The sequence below is a fragment of the Emydura macquarii genome, unplaced genomic scaffold (assembly GCF_026122565.2).
Source record: "Emydura macquarii macquarii isolate MOO-44397 ecotype Brisbane River unplaced genomic scaffold, CSIRO-AGI_Emac_v2 contig_71, whole genome shotgun sequence".
Lineage (NCBI taxonomy): Eukaryota > Metazoa > Chordata > Testudines > Chelidae > Emydura > Emydura macquarii.
In genome coordinates, this window is record NW_027130208.1 from 13,338,749 (window position 1) to 13,348,236 (window position 9,488).

Here is a 9,488-nt window from a genome sequence, read left to right on the forward strand (position 1 = left end):
TAACCCAAATACACATTGACTTAGCTGCAATACAAAGAGATGTTTGTAAGGACAAACTATTGTTGCAGAAATTCTTCAAGCTCGTTGCTGTTGAAGACAGTTATCGGTATGCTTAAATCTTTTAGTGCCAGGTGGCTTTTTTTGTTTGGAGGTGTTTTGGTTTTTACCCTTCAATTAAATTTGCTGAGACAAATGCAAGAAAAATGGCACCCTTCATTAAGAGGCTTCTTTTTCTTCTAGTTGGGACATTTTTAATACCTGTGTCTTGGGAGCTGGTACTAGCAATTAATTATTAAACAGCATTTTTATTGTGTCATTATACCAACCTGTTCCTACATATGCTGCTGTATTGTTGACTTAAATGTACGCACACTATCATTTGCACAGCTAGATAGCATACAGAATAACTGATGGGCTTTGGAATCTATCACCTCATACATCTTTGCAGCTGGTAGCAGAACTAAAATTCAGGATCTTTTGCTCCCCCCACAAAATAACCAACATTCACACAGGCCCTACCGTCACAATTTCTGTTACCGTAGTAGGGCTTCTATCATTTGCAGGCTACCACTGTAGGGCAATATATTCAATACTTGAGCAGGTTCCACATTCCATCCCGAAGGGGCAATCAATGACTGACTGCCGGACTCACACGTACACACACCAATATATTGAACCCCAAGGAAGTATCTCTAAGGTATCTTGTATTGTACAATATAATAATGGGAATATGCTTCACCTGTACTACAGTTTGCCAGCCTTGCTCAGATGCCAGTTTGGGGATTGCTTACTGATAAATAACATGGGCTTTTAGGAACCTGGGTATTGATGCTTCCATGCAAAGCAACTCTGCTTTCCATAACAACATCATTGCTCCTTCTCCTGTAACAGATCTGTCCCCCCACTTGCCTTGAAAACCTTGCATAGTGCCCTTTGTGATGTATAGAGTGGTAGGAGTCTAGGAAGGCTGTAAGTTTGTTTTTTGATTAGAAAGATTGAGATGGGGATAGAGTGACAGAGGATAAAAACTGAGTATGCATAAGGCATATTCCTATTTTTGTTTTTCCCCTTCCCCTGAGACCGCCAGTTTTGTAATAAGTACTTCAGGGCTTTTAATATTAAAACGGTTTAGACAAATCTGATGGCTTGTGAACTGGTGTACACAGAATCCAGTGACTGAGAAATCCTAGGGTTTTCTTTTATTTTTAAAGATTCACACAATATTGGCCTAACCTAGCAAAATGCTCAGCCCCTCCTAGCTAGCACTGAGCAGGCCCTACCAGTGGTTAAGATGGCGAGAGGAGCTGAGCTCTTCTGCACTGCCCCCTAACAGCTGTGAGCAATGGCTCCCCATCCTGTTTCAAAATACTTTAACAACTGCCCTCCATTCTCATGAAGTTCAGTGGGAATTGAGGGCGCTCACCACCTCCCAGGAAACACTCACGGCCTTTCATATGCAGTCCTCAGTGAAGACAGTTATGGGCCTCAGTTGAGTTAAAGAGAATATTTCAAGTGGTATCTTCACTGTAATTCTGGTTTTCAAACTTTGGTTCTCTTCCAGCATATCCATTTTCAAATGAGTTCTCTAGGTACATGGACTCCTTATTTTCACGTGGGAAACTTAGGTGATGAATCTTCCAGATTCTCCCACCTTTGTCAAATACACTTTTGAAAAATCAAGAGAGGACTAACATGAAGCAGGCTTTGCCTTCAGCTGAATACTTTTGTTCTGATTCTTCAGGACAGTGCACATTATTTTCTTTATGAGAAGTTTTAAATGTAGTACTCCAGAAAATCACCACCTGGAATATCTCATTTCCTGCCTGCAGCTTTTGAGTGTCTTACAGATTTATGCTACTCCCAACAGGTAGTCTGAACACTGGCATTAATCCCCTTCATTGCTTGTACTAGAGAAGGGATGTCATGTTTCGTTTTATTTTCCTGGGTTTTCCCAAAGTTTGTTTTTTCCCCCCCTATTATGGTGAGAACAATATAGGAAAAATAAAGAGGGGGAGGATTTTCCCCAGCCTCCAAGATGACTCCGGCTTCTGCTCCCACTCATCTCACTCTTGAGTGGGATTTTCAAAAGTGCCTAATTAACATGCACACCAAAAGTCAAAGTCACATACACTACAAAATTATGTATGTAGTTATGTGTAGCACCCAACAGCAAACACAATGCACGGGAGTCACTGGCCAGCCACCTTCTTCCATGTTTTGCAGTCTTCGCATAGTCTTGAAGCTACACTGTTGGGAAGCTTCTGCCCGTGGCACCAATCCTTGCAAAACTTGCTTCAGCAATCTTCCTCTGCTCATCCAACCTGCATATCCCACAAAATCAAGGTTTTTTTTCCTCTGATCACCTTGAGGATATTTGGTATCACTCCACTTAGACTACAAATTCCGGCAATTCCCTCCTTGTTAGTAATGTGCAACATATAACTAACAAACACCCAGCAATTGCATTTCAATTAAAAGGCAGAAAATCTTGTCTTTTTTCTTTTAGTATCCTTGTCTCGCATGCATATAGCAAGATACTGAAGACAAGAGACTGCAGCAATTTCATTTTAGACTTCATAGCAAAACCTTTGCTTCACCAAATGTCACTAGAGCAGCAGTCACAAATCCAATTCTACATCAGCTCCCTAGGTGATGTTTAGCATCCTTTGTAGTTATGCTACCCAGGTATTTGTAGTGCTCAGCGCACCCCAATGCCTCCTGAGATTTGGGTGGAAATATCTTTGCCTTTTCATCAGACTTGGGTGTCTCCATTGTCTTTAGAGAGACAAGGCGGCTGATCCAATAATATCTTTTATTGGATAAAGTTCTGTTGGTGAAAGAGACAAACTTTCAAGCTACACAGAGCACTTCAGGTCTGGGAAAGATACTCAGAGCATAACAGTTAAATACAAGGTGGAACAGATTGTTTAGCATAAATAGTTAACTCGTGTTCTAAGTCAGTAGTTCTCAAACTGTGGGTCAGGACCCACAGGGCTAGCGTTAGACTTGCTGGGGCCCCGGGGCAGAAGCCAAAGCCTGAGCTCCACCAACTGGGGCTGAAGCCCTTGGGCTTCAACTGTGGCCCACCCGCACAGGGGTGGCAGGGCTCGGGCTCGGGCTCAGGCCCAGGCCAGTCCCCCTTCCCGAGGTTGTGTAGTAATTTTTGTCAGAAGGGGGTTGTGGTGCAATGATGTTAGAACCACTGTTGTAAGGGACCATTCAAGGTTAATCACTTATGCTAAACTATCTGTGTCGCTCAAAGGCTTGTCTCTCATCAACAGAAGTTGGTTCAGCAAAAGATATTACCTCACCCACTTTGTGTGTTTAATATCCTGGGACCAAAACACTGCAAACACCCATTGTCTTTGTCTTTTAGACAAAGACCTCACCTCAGACCTAAAATTCTCTTCATCTACCACTACTTTTTTCAAGAAATTTTTGCAGTTCCCTCTTGCACAACGGTCCGGTCAGGTCAATATCATAAGGGAAGCCCTGATGACTAATTTTTTCATCCACCAAGGATATACCTTCCCGTAGATTTCCATCTGTGGGCTTTTTTAAGCTTTCTTCAAGATAACAATTGAAGAGGGTTACTAATAGCATGCAGCCCTGCATGACACCTATCCTCAAGTCAAATCAACTACTTTGCTCATGCCCCATAACGATCAAAGCAGTTCTGCTTCCACAGAGATTTGGTATCCACCTTATTATATTTTCACCAACTCCAGCCAACCACAGGATTACCCAAAGAGGTTTCTATCATATGCTGTCAAAACCTCTTATCAGAAGTCACAAAGACATGGATCACTTTCTCATCACTCTCCAGCACTTTCACAATACAGATTGAATATTTGCTCTGTATCTTTTTGAGAGTCTAAATCCAGATTGTTTTCCCCCAGAAATGTTCTCTACCTTGGGCACAATTCTCTTCAAGATGATGTGCAGCAGTATTTTACTAGGGCATGTCAATGAGATTGCATGGTAATTTTCTTTTTATGAATAGGAACCATCAGGGACTATGTCCAAGTTCTGGGCCATTTTACAGACTCCCTAATTACATTAACAAGATTATGATATGCCAGAATGAGTGTCTCCGCACTACTTTTAATTAGTTCTGCTTATGTGTTATCCACTCTAGGGACTTTGTTGCTTTTCAGTGTCCATACCACCTCCTCAACAATTTTGATCAAAGGGGGAGGTTCATTGGGATAAATCAAGCTTCTCACATAGATCTCCTCTGCCACTTTCACTTCCAATTTAGAGTTAATTTTGCTCATATTACACAGTTCTCAGCAATATTAACCCCAAGTGTTTGGTGAAATGGAATTTCTCTCCTGCCAAGAAAACTTTTAAAGAGAGTCTTGATGGTTTGATAGGCCTTTCTAGCAGCATTTGCTGCCAAGGAGTTCTGTATATCAATGCTTTGTTATTCAAGCCAATCTTCTTTGGCCACTGTAATCAGTCCATTTATTCCTCATGTCATTCTGGAATATTGCTCTTTGCAGATTCATCCCTCTTCCTTTTAACTTTCTTTGTTGATCACACAACTCAATAACTTTCCCTGTGATCCCAGGCTGCTTCTTTAGGATCCATTTTCCCCAGAAGTTCATCGGGGGTCTCTGTAGAGCGCAACATCTTCTGCAGCATTATCTTATCTGTGCTACCTGTGCAGAGGTCAGCAGCTTTTAGCCTTTGTTCAATCGTCTTCTTAAATTCCACTGAAGTCGTATGGTTTTTAAAATCCTACTCATGGTTGCTGGTTCCAATATTTGTACATGATGGGTTTTCAAAAGGACTCAGTTTTGCCCAATTCTTCTCCCCCACTGAACTACAATGGGAGCAGATCTAGGCCAATACTGAGTCCTTTTGAAAATCCTGTCCAAAGCTTCTAGCTTCCTTATCTATTTTTACCCAGCTATTGGTTTCATTGGGTTTAATTGTAACTAATGGCCAAAGAGCCAAACAACAAGAATAAAAATGTAACGAGAGTTCTGTAGCACTTTAAAGACTAACATATTTAATTTCTGCAGGCATAAGCTTTCGTGGGCTATAACCCACTTCAGATGTAAGGAATAGAAATCAGATAGGTCACCTACAGCCCCCGACTAAAATCTCTCCAATACATCATTAAGGATCTACAATTTATCCTAGCACATGATCCCTCACTCGCTCAAGCTGTGGGAGGCAGACCTATCCTTGCTCACAGACAGCCCCCCAACCTGAAGCAAATACTCACCAGCAACCGTACACCATACAAAAAGATCACTAACCCAGGAACATACCCCTGCAACAAACCCGTTGCCAGCTCTGCCCACACCGACTCTAGTGACACCATCACAGGTCGTAACTACATCAGCCACACCATAAGAAGCTCATTCACCTGCACATCTACTAATGTAGTATATGCCATCATGTGCCAGCAATGCCCCTCTGCCATGTACATTGGCCAAACCGGACTGTCACCACGCAAAAGAATAAATAGACACAAATCAGACATAAAAAATGGTAACATCCATAAACCAGTCGGAGAACACTTCAATCTCCCAGGACACTCTGTAGCTGATTTTAAAGTTGTCATACTTCTACAAAAAAACTTCAAAAACAGACTTCAGTGAGAAACTGTAGAGCTGGAACTCATCTGCAAACTTGACACAATCAAACTGGGTCTAAATAGGGACTTGGAATGGTTCTCTCATTACAAGAAGTAATTGTCACTGTTCACACATTCTCACCTCCTAATCAATGGTTGTGAATAGGCCTCAACTACACTAACTGAAGGGTCTTTGCCTATACCTAACTTCTCCATTGTTGTTCCTTAACCTTAGTTGTGTATATATATATATATATATATATATATATATATATATATATATATATATATATATATATACACCCCCGATCTGATTTCTATTCCTTACATCTGAGGAAGTGGGCTGGAGCCCACGAAAGCTTATGCCTGCAGAAATTAAATTTATTAGTCTTTAAAGTGCTACAGAACTCTCGTTGTTTTTGCTGTATACAGACTAACACGGCTACCCCTCTGGAAGTTTTCACAATAGAAATGTAAACATCTGACGAGGATTTCTGTGCATATAGAGCCATTCTAAACCACTGTGAGGCAAATAAGGGCCCAGTTTTGCTGAGTAACTGCAGCTTCTATTGTAGTCACTGGGAGCTGAAAGCACTAGCACCTCACAGGATTGGACCTATTCTGAAAAGATCAATGAAGATGTTTGCCTAGAGCAGTTTTTTAAAAACAGCACACACATTACTCATATAAGACAGGCTCAGAAGAATCTGTCTGTGCACAATAGTTTCCCTTCATTGGAAGGGGGAAGGTGTTATGCAGAAATGCTATGCAGGGGGACTCCATGCTGGTGTGTGCCATAGATCTCTACTCTACAAAGCCAATCTGTGCCGAGTTTATAGGTAACACTCATCACCATGGTATCTAAGCATGACTGATTGTCCGAAACACTAAGGTAAATCATACACTGATATAAAGCAGTAGAACAAAAGCAGATCTTCCATTCATATTTAGTTGTACTACAGAACTCCGGTATGCTTTGTTTTCTCCATAATTACTGCTTCCTTGTTAAGTTTATCAAAGTGGCAGCTTTGGTTTTATGAAAATTCAAACTCGTGACTTGCTGCCTTTTCCCCCTCTGCTGATCTACACACTGTCTCAGGACTGTCATTCACACAAGTATAAAAATAGGTTTAGGCATCTGAAGCCAATCAGAATGTGCTTTGTGATTATATTGGATTTTCATTTATAGCTTCATCGAAGCTGCCCTAGCGCTGGATGAGATTGGAGGCAGTAATGTGAGAGTCATTTATAAAGAACATTTTTCAGTGAAAAAAGAAAATTAAATCTATCTGCAGTAGAAAATAACTTACCTAGGGAAGGGAAAATGTCAGTGTTAACTTCTAAAGGCATATATCTACGTTTATAAACCAGGACTTCTTTCAATAAAATCAGAAATGTACTCTTACAAAATATGGGCTATAAATGTAATGTACAAATTATGGGATATAAACATTAAACAAACAAAAGGACTCGATTCACAGTTTATTCAAAATCCTGGTGTAGTTAACTTTCACTGAAGCTAGTGAAGTCTATTTATAGGTACATTTTTGAAGGCATATGACACGTAGTCAAAGTATTGGTAAATTAATAATTTGGAATGAATAATTTTTCTTTTTCTGCTTGTGGATATTCCATGAGAAGATTTAAATTTCCTTATATAAATTTAAATAAAGAATCACTTCAAAAAATATCCTTTTGATTAATTTTTTTACTCTTTGAATCAGTTATGCATATTTGAGCTGTGTAGCTTAGTTGTGATTGTTGGTAAGAATCACTTGGTGATGTTCCTCTTTCCTGACTGGACAAGAAAAGAAGCAGTATTGATGCCTGTGACCTTGACATTCACATTCCCTGAGCATTTTTGCCAGTAAGTACTGTGAGATAGCGAGAGCAGGGGACAGCAGGAGAGTGGTGGAAGGAAGGTATGTGAGCCCGAGAATACTCAGGGCTCTGTTCCCTGCGGACTGACTAAGTACCATCAGGGGGCAATTAGAGGCAGCTGGGGCCAATGAAAGACCAGCCAGGTGCTTCATAAAAGCTCCCCGCCCCAAACAGTCAGGGCACAAGCTGGAGGAGTGGGAGTGCCGTGCCGTGCCGTGCCGTGCCGTGCCGTGCCGTGGATACGGAGTGCTGGCTTATGTGGAGGAACAGATGAGAGTGGAGAGTCCTGTGGACAGAGAAAGGTACCGGGCTCAAGGAGCCAGAAGGAGGGGGAAGACTGGCCCAGGGGAAGACAGCGCAGCTGGGGAAACAGTGCCAGTAGCAGATAGCTGCTGCTCATAGGGCCCCTGGGCTGGGACCCGGAGGAGCGGGTGGGCCCGGGTCCCTACCCCCTCCTCAGGGAAGGTGGGTACTGGACACACCCTGACCCACTACGAACTGTACAAGCATGGGACCCACTAGAGTGGAGTGGACTATTTGCCACAGTACCTTCGCTTGAATGTTCACAGGCAAGTCCACAGAAAAGGTGCAAGAACATGGCAGAAACAAACTCATTTAAACAAAGCAGCCCACCACGGTAGCATTTAATTTCAGAAAGGGGAACTACACAAAAATGAGGAAGTTAGTTTAAAAGGTACCATTCCAACAGTTAAATTCCTGCACGCTGCATGGAATCTTTTTAAAGACACCATAATAGAGGCTCAATTTAAATGTTTACCCCAAATTAAAAAAAACTTAGTAAGAGGACCAAAGGAAGTGTCACTATGGCTAAACAACAAACTAAAAGAAGCAGTTAGAGGCAAAAAGGCATTCTTTAAAAAGTGGAAGTTAAATCCTATTGAGGAAAACAGAAAGGAGAATAAACTGTGGCAAGTGAAGTGTGAAAATATAAGGAAGGCCAAAAAAGAATTTGAAGAACAGCTAGCCAAAGACTCAAAAAGTAATAGCAATAATTTAAGTACATCAGAAGCAGGAAGCATGCTAAACAACCCGTGGGGCCCCTGGCTGATAGAGATGCTAAAGGAGCACTCAAGGAAGATCAGGCCATTGTGGAGAAACTAAATTAATTCTTTGCATCAGTCCTCATGGCTGAGGATGTGAAGGAGATTCCCAAGTCTGAGCCATTCTCTTTAGGTGACAAATCAAAGGAACTGTCCCAGATTGAGATGTCAGAGGAAGTTTTGGAACAAATTGATAAATGAAAAAGTAATAAGTCACCAGGACCAGATGGTATCCACCCAAGGGTTTGAAATCCAAAAGTTTCCATCCAAGAGTTTGAAATCGCAGAACTACTAACTGGTATGTAACCTATCATTTAAATCAGCTTCTGTACCAGATGACTGGAGGATAGCCAATGGCATGCCAATTTTTAAAAAAGGCTGCAGAGGCAATCCTGGCAATCACAGGCCAGTGAGCCTAACTTCAGTACCAGGTAGACTGGTTGAAACTATAGTAAAAAACCGAATTAGATGACACAGATGAATACAATTTGTTGGGGAAGAGTCAACATGTTTTTGTAAAGAAAATCATGCCTCGCCAATCTACTAAATTCTTTGAGACTGTCAACAAGTATGCGAACAAGGCTGATCCAGTGGATATAGTGTATTTAGATTTTCAGAAGACTTTGACAAGTTCCCTCACCAAAGGCTTTTAAGCAAAGTAAGCAGTCATGGGATAAGAAGGAGGTTCCTCTCCAGGAGGATCAGTAATTGGTTAAAAGATAGGAAACAAAGGGTAGGAATAAATAGTCCATTTTCAAAATGGAGAGAGGTAAATGGTAGTGTCCCCCAGGCGTCTGAATTGGGACGAGTCCTGGTCAACATATTCATAAATGATCTGGGAAAAGGGATAAACAGTGAGGTGGCAAAATTGCAGATGATACAAAACTACTCAGGACGGTTAAGTACAAAGCAGACTGCAAAGAGTTAAAGGGATCTTACAAAACTGGGAGGAGACG